This window comes from Macaca nemestrina, chromosome 8 (genome assembly GCF_043159975.1).
Source record: "Macaca nemestrina isolate mMacNem1 chromosome 8, mMacNem.hap1, whole genome shotgun sequence".
In the NCBI taxonomy this organism is placed as follows: domain Eukaryota; kingdom Metazoa; phylum Chordata; class Mammalia; order Primates; family Cercopithecidae; genus Macaca; species Macaca nemestrina.
Window position 1 is genome coordinate 146,202,911 of NC_092132.1, and position 17,390 is coordinate 146,220,300.

Sequence of the window (17,390 nt, forward strand, 5' to 3'; positions counted from 1 at the left end):
TTTCTTACTGTTCTGGAGGCTGGCAAGTCCAAAACCAAGGTGTCAGAAGTTTCATTTCTTCCGAGGCCTCTCTCTTTGGCTCGCAGATGGGTGCCTTCTCACTATGTGCCCACATGGGCTCTCCTCCGTATGTATCTGTCTCCAAACCTCTTTTTTTTTGAGACAGAGTCTCGCTCTGTCCCCCAGGCTGGAGTGCAATGGCACGATCTCGGCTCACTGCAACCTCCACCTCCCAGCTTCAAGCCGTTCTCCTACCTCAGTCTCCCAAGTAGTTGGGATTACAGGTGCCCATCACCATGTCCGGCTAATTTTTGTATTTTTTCTTTAGTAGAGATGAGGTTTCCCCGTGTTGGTCAAGCTGGTCTCGAACTCCTGACCTCACATGATCTGCCCACCTCGGCCTCCCTAAGTGCTGGGATTACAGGCGTGAGCCACTGTGCCCGGCCTCCAAACCTCTTTTTTTGTGGACATATAGAATTAAAGCCTACCTGTATGACCTCATTTTGACTTATGGCTGGGCACAGTAGCCCATGTCTGTAATCCTAGCACTTTGGGAGGCTGAGGGGGGAGGATTGCTTGAGTCTAGGAGATTAAGACCAGCTTAGGCAATAAGCAGTTGGCATTGTCTCTACAAAAATACCCCACTTCTTTCTTTCTTTTTATTTTTTTTCGAGACGGAGTCTTGCTCTGTTGCCCAGGCTGGAGTGCAGTGGCATGATCTCAGCTCACTGCAACCTCCACCTCCCAGGTTCGAGCGATTCTCCTGCCTCAGTCTCCCAAGTAGCTGGGACTACCCGCGCGTGCCACCACGCCTGGCTAATTTTTGTATTTTCAATAGAGACAGGGTTTCACCATGTTGGCCAGGCTGGTCTGGAACTCCTGACCTCAAGCGATCCACCCACCTTGGCCTCCCAAAGTGCTGGGATTACAGGCGTGAACCACTGTGCCCGACCAGCCCCCATTTCTTTTCTTTTTCTTTCTCTTTTTTTCTGAGACGGAGTTTCTCTCTTGTCGCCCAGACTGGAGTGCAGTGGAGCCATCTCGGCTCACTGCAACCTCCGCCTCTCTGCAACCTCCGCCTCTCAGGCTCAAGCAGTTCTCCTACCTCATCCTCCCAAGTAGCTGGGATTACAGGCATGTGCCACCACGCCCAGCTAAATTTTGTATTTTTAGTAGAGACAGAGTTTCTCCATGTTCTTTTTTTTTTTTTTTTTTTTTTTTTTTTTTATGCTTTTGCTGTAACACCTCTCTATTAAGTTGTTTTTTTTTTTTTGAGATGGAGTCTCATTCTTGTCCCCCAGGCTGGATGGAGTGCAGTGGCATTATCTTGGCTCACTGAACCTCTGCCTCCTGGGTTCAAGCAATTCTTCTGCCTCAGCCTCCCTCGTAGCTGGAATTATAGGCATGTGCTACAACGCCCAGCTAATTTTTGTATATTTAGTAGAGACCAGTTTTACCATGTTGGCCAGGATGGTTTCGAACTCCTGACCTCAAGTGATCCACCCACCTCAGCCTCCTAAAGTGCTGGGATTACAGGCATGAGCCACTGTGCCCGGTCAGCCTGCATTTCTTGAAAAAAAAAAAAATCATAATTAACTTACCTCCTCAAAAATCCTATCTCCAGATAGCCACATTCTGAGGGACTGGGAGTTAGGACTTAAATGTATGAATTATTGGGGGACACAGTTCACCACTATAGCTGTTCATTTTATATCTATATATTTGTTCAAGACAGAGTTTCATTGTCGCCCAGGCTGGAGCGCAGTGGTGCAATCACAGCTAACTGCAGCCTCAGCCTTCTGGGCTCGAGCAATTCTCCTGCCTCAGTCTCCCAAGTAGCTGGGACCACAGGCATGCACCACCAGTCCCAGCTAATTTTTGTATTTTTTGTAAAGATGAGGTTTGCCATGTTGCGGCTGTTCTCAAACTCCTGACTTCAAGCAGTTGGCCCACCTCGGCCTCCCAAAATGCTAGGACTTCAGGCGTGAGCCACTACCCTCTGTCTAGCTGCTCTTATGACGAGAGCTCTCAATTCCTTCCTGCAGTGCCTCCTGATTCCGGACTGTTTCCATGGTTTGGGAATTGGTGATTCTGCTGGGAGTGCTTGTGATATTTTTCAGAGTTTCATGGGAAAAGCTGACGTCAGGAGGAGAAAAACGTGTAAAGCCTGCTCAGCATCGTCTAGATGCAAGGTCTACTCTCTGGTATTTTTCTTGGGCTAGGAGTACTGAGGCATTGTTTGCTTTTTCTGGAATTCACAGAAATGTGTTGCAACCAAGTCAGAGGAGGAGAAGAAATAGGGGTCATAGTGGTTCTCACACAGATCCAGGTGCTGTTCCTTCAGGAAGCAATATGATCATCAACACAAGGAAAAAAAGAGGGTTTTTTCCTCTAATTTCTAACATTCAGACTCACCATTCAGTCCCTGCACTTTCCTCTTCCTTACATTCAAGTGGCCTCATGAAGTCCTGCCCTTTGTTGTTATAAATAATTACATTGTTCCACTTGTAAAAATGTTGGCCAGTTACGGCAAGTCTGGTGTAGCAAACCTGTCCTAAATATTTTATGGATTTCTAAAAGCCGACTCTGTGGTTTGAGCTGAGAGGGGATGGCAGGAATTCCTTTTCCTTTCTGGAGTAGTCTCAGATCACTGTGCGCTCAAGGATAGGTCACTCCCTTCCGGTAGTTATTGAAGCAAACTTTTATCTCTGGGTACAAGGTAAAAACGGCTCTGGAATTTTCAAAGACAGATTTTAAAATATACGTTTTGTATCCATAACAAGTAAATATAAATGGTAATAATAGTTAACATGTACTTTCAATGTACAATATCGTTCAGTCCTTATATCAATCTTTTAAGACCTTTTAACAGATGAGGAAACTGAGGCACAAGGAATGAGGTAACCTACCCAAGATCCCAGATCGGTCAGCAGTAAAGGCAGGACATGAACTCAGTTCAGTGACTGGCATTCAGCAAAGATGGCCGGGGCAGTGACGGAGAGTGACAGAGAGATGGAGGGCTCTTCTTGAGCCAGCAGGGTGGGAAGAACATGGGGTGGGACAGAAAGCAGAGTGAGCCCCAGAGACTCCCTCAAGGAGCTGGAATTCTAGCTGAGGATCCGCATGAGTTAGCGTTCAGTACACACGTACTCACTCACAAATGCTGTGTCAGGGAGGGTGGGGAGGAGAGGCTGGAATTCAGACTGAGAGACTCAGGAAGGGTTTCATAGAGGCTTCGGAGTTAGACGGGAAGACAGGGGATTTCTTTCTTTGAATCTTCTGACAGTAGAATCTAGCTGGGAAGAGGACTAGATGTGGCCGGAAAGAGCAGCTGAGGGAGGGAGGTTAAGCACCAGGAAGGAATGGCGGCCACAGTAGACCGTGGGGCATTCTTTTGAAGAAGTTTCCCATGAAGTCTTTCATAGCCATGCCTTTGAAATGTGTTTTTGCTGCTCTCTGTACTTCAAATGCCCTCCCCTCTCTCCATTTCCACCTGGGAGCTCAGGCCAAGAGTGAATGCGTCTGTTTTCCGCAGTGTTATTGATCCCTGTGGTGGGGAGTGAACTCTGCCTCTCCTAAGCCTGCTGGAGTTCATTCTTGGTCATCACCTTGCCAGTGGCCTTGCAGGGATTATACCTTGCAGCATAAGTGCCACTACCCTGGGTTGCCCTGGAGGGAGAGATGGCACCCTACACTTCCCCGCCCTCACTCAGGACTGGTTCCTGTTCCTGCCTGCCTCCTCCCTCAGCCCCTTCCTGCTACACGAGTCCATGGAGGAGTTATGGGGGCCCCTCAGGCAATCCCCCACCAGTCTCAGGAGGTCTTGGCACTCACTACGCAATATATTTAGAATTCTCTGGGAAGCAGATGGAACTGAACCATGACTATTATCGACTCTCGAGATACCTCCCCAAGATTTGTGTTCCCCTTTACCAGAAAATACGCCAGGCAGAGAAAAGAGAAAGTTTCATGCAGGCAGGATCCCTTGCAAAAGTCCCCTGGGTCTACAATCTACACTTGCTTTTTTCTGTTTCGATTTGACAGTTAAAAAACAAACCCCTAGCCCATCATTATTCTAAATAAGGCAAGAGAAGCATACGGGATGCTTTCGTGAGCCCCTTCTCTACACCAGGGGAAGAAAGGAAAGGGGCTTTAAGTCTCTCTGCAGAGGCTCTTCCAGAGTGTGGCTGCAGGGTCCAGGCGACCTGTCAGTGGTGGTAAGGACCCTGGACAGCCGGGCAGTGAAGATGCCCCTCCGGTGTGGGATGTCCCCCATATTGCATGGCATTACTTTGGACAGGGACCGAGACTGTGAGAACATGTTGCCTGGTCTCTGTCTCTTGGTGTCCAGAAACTTCCTCTTTACTGTGACGGAAGCATCCAGACGAGGCTGGTCTGGAGAGGCCACTGATGTCCTGGGTGCTCCTGAGCCTGCAGCCTCCTGCAAGCCCCCCCTCCACAGCCAGGACTGGCGAGGCCTTCGGAGGCCCCGGGGGTTTGCTTTGCCGAATCTGCTTTGAGGGTCATGGAAACAGAGTCCGACCCCGTAACCAGCCCCACGCCTTCCTTCCTCCCTTCTGTTCATTTTCCCAGTGATGCTTAGAGGGCTCCTTCTGTTGGCCATGCCTGCCCACCCTGCTGTCCCGGTCCTAGGCCCAGACCACACCTGCTTCTCCTCTGTCTCCAGGATGCACTGGATGGCTGTGTGATTGCCCATGGCACAACCTTGGGGGGTGCCACTCACATAAAGGGTGAGGTGAATTGCACTGTGGAACACAGTAGCCCATGAGCTCCGTCCACAGCTCAGAAACAGTCCTGGTTAGGGCAGAGTCCATCAGAGGCTCCCCGGGTTGGCAGTTCAGGGTTTTCGTTGCTGTTGTTTTGAGACAGGATCTTGCTCTGTCATCCAGGCTGGAGTGCAGTGGTGCAATCACGGCTCCCTGCAGCCTCGATCTCCTGGGCTCAACTGATTCTCCTACCTCGGCCTCCTGAGTAGCTGGAAACACAAGCATGCACAACCACGCCTAGCTAATTTTTTATTTTCTTTTCTTTTTCTTTTTTTTTTTCCACCTATGTAACAACTGAAGATCCCAGCTAATTATTTTTTTTTAAGAGATGGGGTCTTGCTATGTTGCCCAGGCTGGTCTTGAACTCCTGGACTCATGTGATCCTCCCACCTCAGCCTCCCAAAAATGCTGAGGTTACAAGTATGAGCTGCCACATCCAGCATTTTAATTTTTATTTTTTTTGAGATAAGATCTCACTCTGTTGCTCAGGCTGGAGTGCAGTGGCACAATCATGGTTCACTGCAGCCTCAAACTCCTGGGCTCAAGCGATCTTCCTGCCTCGGCCTCCCAAGTAGCTGGGACCACAGGTGTGTGTCACCACACCTAGCTAAATAAATAAATAAATAAATAATTTTTATTATTTTGTAGAGACAGGGGCTCCCTATGTTGCCCAGGCTGGTCTTCACCTCCTGGCCTCAAGTGATCCTACCACGTCGAACCCTCAAAGCGCTGGGATTACAGCCATGACCCACCATGCCTACCCCTATTTCTCTTTTTTCTAAAAGAAAAAGTTCAGTGACAATGACAAGTGGTAATTAATACATGGCCTCATGTTGGGGAGAAACTAAAAGAGGGAGGAGGAAAAGTGGAACGTGTAAGCCTTAAATAAAGAGGGTAGCTTCTACTCAGTTCTAGCAGATTCCTGCCAAGAGAGGATGATAGCAGAATGTTGCCAAGGCTTCTGGTTTATTCGCTAGAAGTAGAAATCCTTATTTTTGGATGAAGCTTCCTGCTTTTTAAATGTTGGCTCAAATGAGAGACAGAACAGGAATAGAGGCAAGAGGAGAGGGTGACTTGGAGCAGGGGCTTGCAGGGAGGTGTGAGAAGCGAGAATATTCTGAAGGCAGAGATTTTCTCATGGGTTGGGTGTGGGCTATGAGAGAAAAAAAGGAAGAATGGATGATTCCGAGTTGGGTTTCTTTGGTTTGTTTGTTTGTTTTTGGCTAAGCCTCTGGGCGCCTCCTAATGACCCCTGCCCCCTGCTTTCTCCCTCACCCCCGGCATGCCAGTCTCAACGTAGCACCCAAGGGCTTCTTTAAAATCCAAGTCAAATCATATACTCCTCTGCTCAAAGGCCACCAATCGTGCCCACGCCATCAAAGTAAAAGCCCAGGCCCAGGAAGTAGAATGGGGGCTGCCAAGGGCTGGGGAAGAGGGATCTAGTGTTTAATAGGTGCAGCGTTTCAGCTGGGGGATGAGAAAGTTCTGGAGATGGATGGTGGAGATGGTTGTGCAACCATGGGAATGCCATAAACGTGGATGGGGAAGACTTCAGAGGAGGAAGTTTTATGGGGGAGAGCAGGAGCTCAGTTTTGGGCATGTGAAGAATGAGATACCTTATTAAACATTCAAGCCAAGACACTGAACAGAGCTGAGTCTGGAGTTCACAGAGAGCCAAACTGGGGACATGGATTTGCAATCAATCAGTACACAGATGGCAGCAGTTCATGGGACTGAGAGTTCACCAGTGTAGCGAGAACAGCCAAACCCAAACCAAACCAAAACGCTCTCCACAGGTCCCAGGAGTGAGCCAAATAGTTTAAGGCTAAAAGGTCAGCCATCCGAGGAGGGACCAGGAAGGGGAAGAGGAGGAGCAGCAGCGAGGGAGGGAGGACCGCTGGAAGGGTGTGTGCTCTGCTCGTGGGCTTGGGCAGAGTGGCGTAACGGGAGCTCCGTACCATCAGGGTTTGTGCCTGCGCGAATGAGTCTACAGCCACTGCTAAATCTGAGGGCCATCGGGAGGCAGTTCAGGGTTTGGAGTTGTGTGAGGAGACAAGGTTAGGGGTGGGAATTGAGGAGCAGTGCAGGAGGGCTGGGTGAGTAGAGAGGTGCCCCAGTGGAGGGAGTGGGAGTGTGTGGGTTGGGGAGAAGCTGTTCAGAGGGGTCCACTGTGGGCCCCAGACGCTGGGGCCGATCCCCAGAGTAAAGAAGATGGACATATCCTCTAGGGACCTGCACTGTCCCCTCACACCCCCATAAGAATGGTCTGAGGCTGCTAATAGAAGTCTCCTCAGTCAACTGACTTGGGGGTTGACAGGGTCTGACAGTGAGAGCCAAGAACGGGAAAGCCTGCGAAAATGAGGCCTGGTCTGTGGTATGGTCTAAATAGTGACTTCCCCCAAATTCACACAGTGATACCCTAAGTCCAACTACCTTAGAATGTGACTATATTTGGAGATAAAGTCTTGATTTTTGTTTTGTTTTAGAGATAGGATCTTGCTCTGTTGCTCAGGCTGGAGTGCAGCGGCATGATCATGGCTCACTGTAGCCTCTACTACCTGTGCTCAAGTGATCCTCCTGCCTCAGCCTCCTGAGTAGCTGGGACTGCAGGCATGCGCCACCACACCCAGTTAATTTTTTAAAATTTTTGTAGAGACAGAGTCTCACTATGTTGCCCTGCTGGTCTCAAACTCCTGGGCTCAAGCAATCTTTTCGCTCCCACCTCCCAAAGTGCTGAGATGACAGTGTGAGCCACCACACCCAGTCTTTGGAGACAAGGTCTTTAAAGAGGTAGTTAAATTAAATGAAGCTGTTAGGGTGGGCTCTAATTCAATCTGATTGATGTCCTCATAGGAGGAGGGAGAGACATGAAGGCTGCACATACGCAGAAAAAAAGAAAAAAAAAAAAAAACATGTGGGAACACAGAGAAGGAAGAGCCTCAGGAGAAGCCAGCCGTGCCAACACCTTGATCTCAGACTTCTAAGCTCCAGAACTGTGAGAAAATGAATGCCTACTGTTACAGAAGCCCGAGCAAACTAGCACAGCCTGGCGGTTTTGCTCTGAAGTTTACAGGATTGATTGGAATTTATGAGAATAGATTTATAGTTCTGCAACTCAATGCTATTCAGGGGTTTTCCCCAGCATGATTCCTTTGGTGAAACAGTGGCCCCCACTTCCTACTGTCTGCCCAAACCCAGGCCAGTGAAAGCATCCATTCACCCGTCCATTCAGTCATTTACTCATTTGTTCAACAAATATTTATTGAGGACTTACTGTAAAGGTCTTATAAAAGGTAATGGAACCTTGTCCATATCAGGGTTAGACATGGCTAAGTTCTGGGGAATTAGAACATATTATTAATCTCCATAACAAATACAGCTTTTGATGACACACACAAACAAATGAAAACAGTCAAAAAATCCCAATCAGTTTTTGGAAATAATCCAAAAAATAAATGGAAGTTTCAGTTCCATAAACAACTGGGATCCAGAAATCAGATAATTCCATATTATATTGAAAATGAGGAAATCGGGCCAGGCGTCAGCATGCTGGGAAGCCGAGGTGGGCAGATCACTTGAGGTCAGGAGTTCAAGACCATCCTGGCCAACATGGTGAAACCCCATCTCTACTAAAAATACAAAATCAGCCAGGTGTGCTGGCACATGCCTGTAATCCCATCTACTCGGGAGGCTGAGGCACGAGAATTGCTTGAACTTGGGTGGCAGAGGTTGTAGTGGGCCAAGTTTGTGCCACTGCAGTCAGCCTGGGTTACAGAATGAGGATCTGTCTCAAAAAGAAAAAAAAAAAAAAAAGAGGAAATCTAGAGTTTGACTCTAGCTCTTTTATATGGTTTGGCTGTGTCCCCATCCAAATCTCATCTTGAATTGTAACTCCAACAATTCCCATGTGTCATGGGAGGAACCCAGTGGGTGGTGATTGAATTATGGGGGCAGATCTTTCCTACACTGTTCCTGTGATGGTGAATGAATCTCACGAAGTCTACTGGCTTTAAAAACGAGAGTTTCCCTGCACAAGTTCTCTCTTCTCTTGTCTGCCCCCATGTGAGATGTGACTTTCACATTCCACCATGACTTTGAGGCCTCCCCAGCCATGTGTAACTTTAAGTCCATCAAACCTCTTTCTTTTGTAGATTGCCCAGTCTCTGATACGTCTTTATCAGCAGCATAAAAATGGACTAATATTACCTTGTATACTGTTTGGTTCGTAAATGCTCTTCTGGGAGACAGGCCCCACAACATCCACCAAAGCTGGGCTGCTTTCTGGGGCAGAAAGAGCTTAATGAAGATTAATATCCTTGTGTAGAGTGAACTCTGAGATGGCTCCCTGTGGTCCCTGACTCCTGGTGTTCACACCCTTGTGTCATGTCCCCCACTGTGTTCGAGCAGGACCTTCGATTTCGTTCTAACAGAGAAGAGCAAAGATGATAGGATGTCACCTCTGTAAATATAAGATGATGACTTGTGTCTTGGTGGCAGACTCTCTCCTTTATAAGCGTTCATAGAGCAAGTTGATTGGTTAGAGAGGCCCACAAGATAAAAAACACAGGGCGCCTTCTGGGCAAAAACATCTAGGAATCAAGGCCCTCGATTCAACTGCCTAAAAGCAATTGAGTCATGTCAACAACCAAAAAGTGAACTTGGAAGCAGATTCTCCCCCGGTTGGACCTTTGGGTAAGACTCAACTTTTGCTAACATCTTGGGTGTGGTCTTGTGTGAGACCGTAAAATGAGGAACCAGCTGAGCTGTGTCCAGATTACTGACCCACAGAAACCGTGAGAGAACATGGGTGTGTGTGTGTGGGTGTGTCTGAGACAGAATCTTGCTTTGTCACCCAGGCTGGAGTGCAGTGGCATGATCATAGCTCACTGCATCCTTGAACTCCTGGGCTCAAGTGATCCTCCTGCCTCAGCCTTCTGAGTAGCTAGGATGGCAGGCACATGTCACCATGCCCAGCTAATTTTAAAACTTTCATTTTTTTGGTAGAGATGGTATCTCACTATGTTGCCGAGGCTGGTCTCAAACTGCTGGCCTCAAGTGATCCTCACACCTCAGCCTCCCACAGTATTGGGATTACAGGTGTGAGCCACTACACCCTGCCAATGTGTGTTGTTTTAGGTGCTAAATTTCTGCTCATTTGCCACTCAGCAGTAAATAGCTAAGACAATCTTAAACAAGGTTTTTGAGATGGTAGAATAAAGATTCTCTGGGGTCCAATTAACATTGGCCTGAGGCAGATTCCCTGAACAGAAAAGGAAGTGCCTAGTAAATTTGAATCTTCTGGGATGAAGCCCCTTGCCACTAAACCCTCAGATTCCTTGCAGTGCAATGGCATGATCTCAGCTCACTGCAACCTCCACCTCCCAGGTTCATGCAATCCTCCTGCCTCAGCCTCCCAAGTAGCTGGGATTATAGGCGCACATTACCACACTCGGCTAATTTTTGTTGTTGTTGTTGTATTTTTAGTAGAGATGGAGTTTCACGTTGTTGGCCATACTGGTCTCGAACTCCTAACCTCGTGATCCACCTGCCTCGGTCTTCCAAAGTGCTGGGATTACAGGCATGAGCCACCGTGCCTGGCCTTTCTTTTCTTTTTTTCTTTCTTTTTTATTTTTTATTTTTGAGACGGAGTCTTGTTCTGTCACCCAGGCTGTGGAGTGCCGTGGAGCGACCTTGGCTCACTGCAACCTCCGCCTCCCAGGTTCAGGTGATTCTCCTGCCTCAGCCTCCCGAGTAACTGGGACCACAGGAGGGGACACGCCACTGCACCTGGCTAATTTTTGTAGTTTTAGTAGAGATGGGGTTTTGCCATGTTATCCAGTCTGGTCTCAAACTTCTGACTTCAGGCTATCCAACACCTTGGTCTCCCAAAGTGCTGCGATTACAGGTGTGAGCCACCACACCTGGTCACTTTCTTTCTTTTTATTTTTGTGTATTTGTTGTATGTTTTTAGATTTGAGGTTACTGTGAGGGTTGCAAATATCTTGTAAACAATTATTTTAAAGGGATGACAACTTATTTATGCAATAAACAAAAACCAAACTAACAAATAAGCAAAAAGAAAACTAATAAAAATTCTACACTTTAACTTGATCTCCCCGCGTACTATTTATTTATTTTTTTGAGACAGAGTCTCACTCTGTCACCTAGGCTGGAGTGCAGTGGCACTATCTCGGCTCACTGCAACCTCCGCCCCCCAGGTTCAAGCAATTCTCCTGGCTCAGCCTCTCTAGTAGCTGGGATTACAGGTGTGTACTAATTTTTAGATTATCATGCCTGGTTAATTTTTGTATTTTTAGTAGAGACAGGGTTTCACCATGTTGGCCAGGTTGGTCTCGAACACCTGACCTCAGGTGATCCACCTGCCTCCCCCTCCCAAAGTACTGGGATTATAGGAATGAGCCACCATGCCTGGCCCATTGTTTCTATTTATAACTTATTGTACTGTCTATGAGTTGAAAAGTCATGGTAGTGATTTTTTTGATTGGTTCATCTTTTAGTCTTTCTTCCTCAAGATGAGTAGTTTACACACAACAATTACAGTGTTATATATATTATTTTCGGTTTTTCTGTTTACTTACCAGTGAGTTTTGTACCTTCATAGGATTTCTATTGCTCATTGATGTCCTTTTCTTTCAGATTGAAGAACTTCCTTTAGCATTTTTTTTTTTTTTTTTGAGATGGAGTCTCACTCTGTCACCCAGGCCGGAGCGCAATGGCACAATCTTGACTCACTGCAACCTCTGTTTCCCGGGTTCAAGCAATTCTCATGTCCCAGTCTCCTGAGTAGCCAGGATTACAGACGTACGTAAACATGCTCGACTAATTTCTGTATTTTTAGTAGAGATGGTGTTTTGCTGATCTTGAACTCCTAGCCTCAAGTGGTCCACTTGCCTCAGCCTCCTAAAGTGCTAGAATTACAGGCATGAGCCACAACCCCGGCCCTTTTAGCATTTCTTGGAGGACAGGTCTAGAGTTGATGAAATCCTTCAGCATTTGTTTGTCAGGAAGGTTTTTCTCCTTCATGTTGGAAGGATATTTTTGCTAGATAAACTATTCTAGGTAAAAGTTTCTTTCTTCAGCACTTTAAATATGTCATGCCACTCTCTCCTGGCCTTTCCACTGAAAAGTCTGTTGCCAGATGGATTAGAGCTCCATTGTATGTCATTTGTTTCTTTTCTCTTGCTGCTTTTAGAATCCTTTCTTTATCTTTGATCTTTGGGAGTTTGATTATTAAATGCCTTGAGGTAGTCTTCTTTGGGTTAAATCTGATTGGTGTTCAATAACCTTCTTGTACTTTAAAATTGATACCTTTCTCTAGGTTTGGGAAGTTCTCTGTTATTATTTTATTGAATAAACTTTCTACCCAATCTCTCTCTACTTCCTCTTAAAGAGCAATAACTTGGATTCGCCATTTTGAGGCTATTTTTCAGGTCTTGTAGGCATGCTTTGTTTTTTTTTTAATTCTCTCTCTCTCTTTTTTTTTTTTGTCTTCTCTGACTGTGTATTTTCAAGTAGTCTGTCTTCAAGCTCACTCATTCTTTCTTCTGCTGGATCAAGCCTGGAATCGAGGGCCCTAAGGGCCCTCTTGGTGCTCTTCCTCACTGTGGCTGAGCTGGCACCTAAGCTCATGACCAAGTGCCCTTTCCTCTTCCCTCTCTCTTCCTCAAGCAGCAGGAGTCTCTCCTCATAGCCACCAGACTGTGAATGTGCTTCCGGTCACACCTGAAGCCAGCACGCCTCAGAGTCTTACTCAAGGCCCACTGCCTCTACTACTCGGTTACTGCTGCTGGTTATTCAGGGCCCAAGGGCTCTTTATTTAGCAAGTGATTAATTCTTCCGGGACTGAGCTCTTCCCTCCAGGTCAGTGGGTTCCCTTCCAGCCCAGGGTGTGTCTAGAAACGTCATCCAGGAGATAGGGCCTGGAATGGAGGCCTCATGACTGTGACTAGTGTCCTATCTTACTGTGGCTGAGCTGGTATCCAAGTTGCAAGACAAAGTCCTCTTTAGTTTTCCTTCTCTTCTCCTATGCATCAGGAAGGGGTCTCTTTTGGAGCTGTGAGCTGTGCTGCCTGGGATTGCGGGAGGGGTGCTGCAAGCACTCCCTTAGCCACCCTGGGTGGTGTCTTACTAGGTCATGTGCCCTCCAATGTCCACTGGCTCTGAGCCCACCACAGCACCAGGACTTGCCTAGGAGTTGCAGTCCTTGTGCCCTAAACATCTTTCAAGTTTATTTAGGTCCCCATTGCACTTTAGCCCATGGTGGTGAGGCTTGCCAAAACTCAAGTTCCAACCTCTGGGATGGGTTGGAATCTATCCTTCTGGCTAGGACTGGTCTAAATGCTCCCCTCCGGGGCCACTGGCTCAGTTCTGCCCCATGTCAGTAGCTCTGAGTTCCAATTCAAAGTCCCGCAATCGCTGTGCTCTCCTGCTCACAAGCACACAGATTCTGTCTTCATGCCACACAGCCAGCCACTGTCAGGGGATGCTGGGGGGTGGGGGGAGGTGATCGGCAATTTAAGACTGTCTTTCCCACACTCTTCAGTGGCTCTTTCAGCTATATGAAGTTAAAACCAGGTACTGTCATTACTCTCCTGATTTTGGGTTCTTATGAAAGTACTTTTTTTGTGTGGATAGTTGTTAAATTTGGTGTTCCTGCATGGAGTACGATCAGTGGGGGCTTCTATCTGGCCATCTTCCTTCACTTCTGTTTTTTATTTTTTGTAGAGACAGTGTCTCACCATGTTGCCCAGGCTGGTCTCGAACTCCCGGGCTCAAGCCATCTACCTGCCTGGGCTTCCCAGACTGCTGGGATTACAGACATGAGCCACCATGCCCTACCTCCACCTCTATTGAAAAAAAATTTTTTGCATCAACTTTGGACAAAAATTTTTAAAGATAAATATTTTAACATTTAAATTAAAAACATTTAAAAGCTCTGCTTGCAGAAGCACACAAATATTTTAATGTGCTTATTATTTCACTTCTGTGGAATAATATGATAGGAAAATTGAATAAAATAAATTTAGGCCAGGCGTGGTGGCTCACGCCTGTAATCCCAGCACTTCAGGAGGCTGAGGTGGGCAGATCACGAGGTCAGGAGGTCAAGACCAGCCTGGCCAATATGGTGAAATCCGTCTCTACTAATAATACAAAAATCAGCCGATCATGGTGGTGGGCGCCTGACTAACACGGTGAAACCCTGTCTCTACTAAAAACTTCAAAAAATTAGCCAGGCGAGGTGGTGGACGCCTGTCATCCCAGCTAGTCAGGAGACTGAGGCAGGAGAATTGCTTGAACACGGGAAGCAGAGGTTGCAGTGAGCCAAGATTGCACCACTGCAGTCCAGCCTGGGTGAAAGAGTGAAACTCCGTCTCAAAAAAAAGAAAAAAGGGGGGGAGCTCACTGCCGTTGGTAAGCCAGCAGCTCTATGAGCCTCTGTCACATTGCCACATTTAAGGTGTGTCAGAAAGACTGTCTGCTAGGCCATGAAGCCGTGAAGGGCAGTGTTCAGTCCAATGTATGTCGATCCCATGCTCACGCAGATTCCTTTCTGCTTATGAAAGTTGATTAATTTTTCCGGTTATGATCCTGAATATTGTTACATTTTCCTTGATAGTATAGTATCATCTGGTTGATGATTTTGCATCTTTTTCTTTTTTTTTTTGTGATGGAGTCTCACTCTGTCACCCAGGCTGGAGTGCAGTGGTGATCTCGGCTCACTGCAAGCTCCGCCTCCCAGGTTCACGCCATTCTCCTGCCTCAGCCTCCCGAGTAGCTGGGATGACAGGCGTCCACCACCTCGCCTGGCTAATTTTTTGAAGTTTTTAGTAGAGACAGGGTTTCACCGTGTTAGCCAGGATGGTCTCGATCTCCTGACCTCGTGACCCGCCCACCTTGGCCTCCCAAAGTGCTGGGATCACAGGCGTGAGCCACCACGCCCGGCCGATTTTGCATCTTAACATTACACTCCCCTTCTCCCAGCAGCCAGTGCCTCCCCAGTCTTCCTCAGCCATACCGGGGCTCGCTGCAACCTCCGCTCAACTGGCCCAGGTGCAGCCATCTTTCAAGAAATCCAGAATTTAAAGCAACATTTCAGAGAGCAAAACTTTCACAGGGACTTTCAGGCATCATTTGACCAGGTCATTTGACCAGGTTGTTGTTCTTTTCCTCTTTCTGTCCCCCGGTCTGCGTGGTTCCTGGCCTGCTGTCAGGGCATGATTTAAGAGGGTTGTTTGCTTAGCTTGAGTGGAGGCCCCCACAGGCCAGTTCCCACTCCAGAAGGACTTGAGGGCAGTGTGAAGGGGGGGCGGGGGAGCTGCTGAACCATGGATGTCAGACCCGTCCACGCGCAGGCCAGGAGAGGGCACAAACCTGACAACACAGCGAAACTCCCCTTGTTTCTTCATGAGTCTTTAGACAGGAGCCTTCATTTTTGTATTTTTGCTTCCTCTCTCAATCTTTGGCTTGCACAGTGACCTCAGTGTCTCCTGACCACGGAATCACATGCCCCCATCTACTTTGGAGTTTGAGCTTTTCAAAACCCCAACTCTTTGGCAATAGCTGGTTTGTGAGCCCGGTGTCAGCAGTGGAGAACAGTCTTCCTGCCACTTTCCATTCATGTCTGCGTGACTCCAATCTAAAACAGATTTTTGGGGGAGCCCTTGATTGTAACCTCCAACAGAGAAAGTCATGCTAGGCAGATTCTCCGGAGACAGGCCCTGATATGCTAGTAAGAGCCTTTGCTGAGAACGTTAGGATTTACAAAACCTCTCCAAAGACAGACTTTCATTTGATCCCCACAGCAATCTCATGGTAGCTGTTTCAAGCCCATTTTACAGATGAGAAGATCTGCCACTGAGTGGGAGAATGGTGGGGTGGGAAGTGTGGTGAAAGAAGAGAACCAGCATTTATTATCTTTCTGGACCTAACATTGTGCTGGGTGCTTTATATATGTTTGATCCTTTAACACACTTGTGGAGACAGTAGTATTTTCATGCTATTTTCTTTTTTAGGCGAGATCACTGAGGCTCAAACAGGCACAGCAGTAATGGAAGCGCAGGAACTGAAACACATCTCTGCTATCTCATGGTTTGTGCTTTTGCCCGTCACTACTTATACCAGTGATCTTTTGCTGAGAAGCAGTTTACTTCCAAACTTAGTGGTTTAAGACAACAACAGTCATTTAGGATCTCCTGTTTTCTGTGAATCAGGGATCTGGGAGTAATGGAGCTGGGCTGTTCTGACCTAGGGGTCTCTCGTGGAATCTGTGTAAGGGATCTGCTGGGGGCCGCTGTCATCTGAAGGCTCGATGAGGCTGCTACTTCTGCTTCTGAGGTGGTTCACTTGCATGGCCGGCAAGCTGGTGCTGGCTCTTGGCAGGAGGCCTCAGTTTCTCTTCATCTGAGCTGCTTGAGCACTCTCTCCATGTGGTGCTGGCTTCTCCCTGAGTGAGTGACACAAAAGAGAGCAAGGCAAAAGCTGCAGTGTCTTTTAGGACCTTGCCTCGGATGCCACACAGTCATTTCTGCAGTGTCCCAGTGGTTACACAGGCCGGCCCTGTGCAGTACAGGAGGATCAGCAGACGTGGAGGTCGCTGGGCAGGACAAAGGTCCAGAGAGGAAGCAGAGGGGTGTGACTCCCGGGAGCAGGGATTGCCGGAGCTGTCTTGAGCTCTAAGTACAACACTGCTCATCTGGCCAGCGAACGTGGATGTCAGCGTTGGCTGCTGAAAAACACTCAATACAGGAACAGTATTTTCTTTTTTTCTGTTTTTTTTTTTTTTTTTTTTTTCTGAGATGGAGTCTCGCTCTGTCACCCAGGCTGGAGTGCAGTGGCGCAATATTGGCTCACTGCAAGCTCCGCTTCCTGGGTTCACGGCATTCTCCTGCTTCAGTCTCCCGAGTGGCTAGGACTACAGGCGCCTGCCACCATGCCTGGCTAATTTTTTGTACTTTTAGTAGAGACGGGGTTTCACCGTGTTAGCTAGGATGGTCTCGATCTCCTACCTTGTGATCTGCCTGCCTCAGCCTCCCAAAGTGCTGGGTTTACAGGCGTGAGCCACTGCCCCGGGCCTCTGTTCTTCTTTTTTTTTGAGACGGAGTTTTGCTCTTGTTGCCCAAGCTAGAGCGCAGTGGTGCAATATTGGCTCACTGCAACCTCCTGCTCCCAGGTTGAAGCATTTCTCCTACCTCAGCCTCCTGCGTAGCTGGGATTACAAGCATGTGCCACCATGCCTGGCTAATTTTGTATTTTTACTAGAGATGGGGTTTCTCCATGTTGCTCAGGCTGGTCTCAAACTCCTGATCTCAGGTAATCCGCCTGCCTCAGCCTCCTGAAGTGCTGGGATTACAAGCATGAGCCCCCACGCCCAGCCAGGAACAGCATTTTCATAGCATTAACTGGATTCCAGAATCCAACAGCGTGAAGCTTTTTAGGTTTGCCTGATTTTGTAATCAAAATTGGACTCACGGATTTCTTCCCACCAATGATGTGAACATGCAAGGGATTAACATAAACAGATGGGATTTTGGTTTTGGAGTATTTCATGAATTACAAATTTTAAGCATTCAGTATATGTTAAAA

At 47.6% G+C, this 17,390-nt stretch overlaps 1 long non-coding RNA gene across 2 annotated transcripts in view; it reads left to right on the top strand.

Annotated features, from left to right (window-relative positions):
• LOC139355936 (uncharacterized) overlaps positions 1 to 16,497 on the top strand; it is a 29,127-nt gene extending 12,630 nt beyond the window's left edge. Inside the window, exons 1-3 of one of the 2 annotated variants that reach the window (XR_011607272.1) lie at positions 6,541 to 6,752; positions 7,641 to 9,479; positions 15,821 to 16,497. This is a non-coding gene — a long non-coding RNA (uncharacterized lncRNA). Of the gene's footprint in view, positions 1 to 6,540; positions 6,753 to 7,640; positions 9,480 to 15,820 lie in introns of those variants that run through there. The other variant, XR_011607271.1, reaches the window with a different exon arrangement.
• The last annotated feature ends 893 nt before the right edge of the window (positions 16,498 to 17,390 follow it).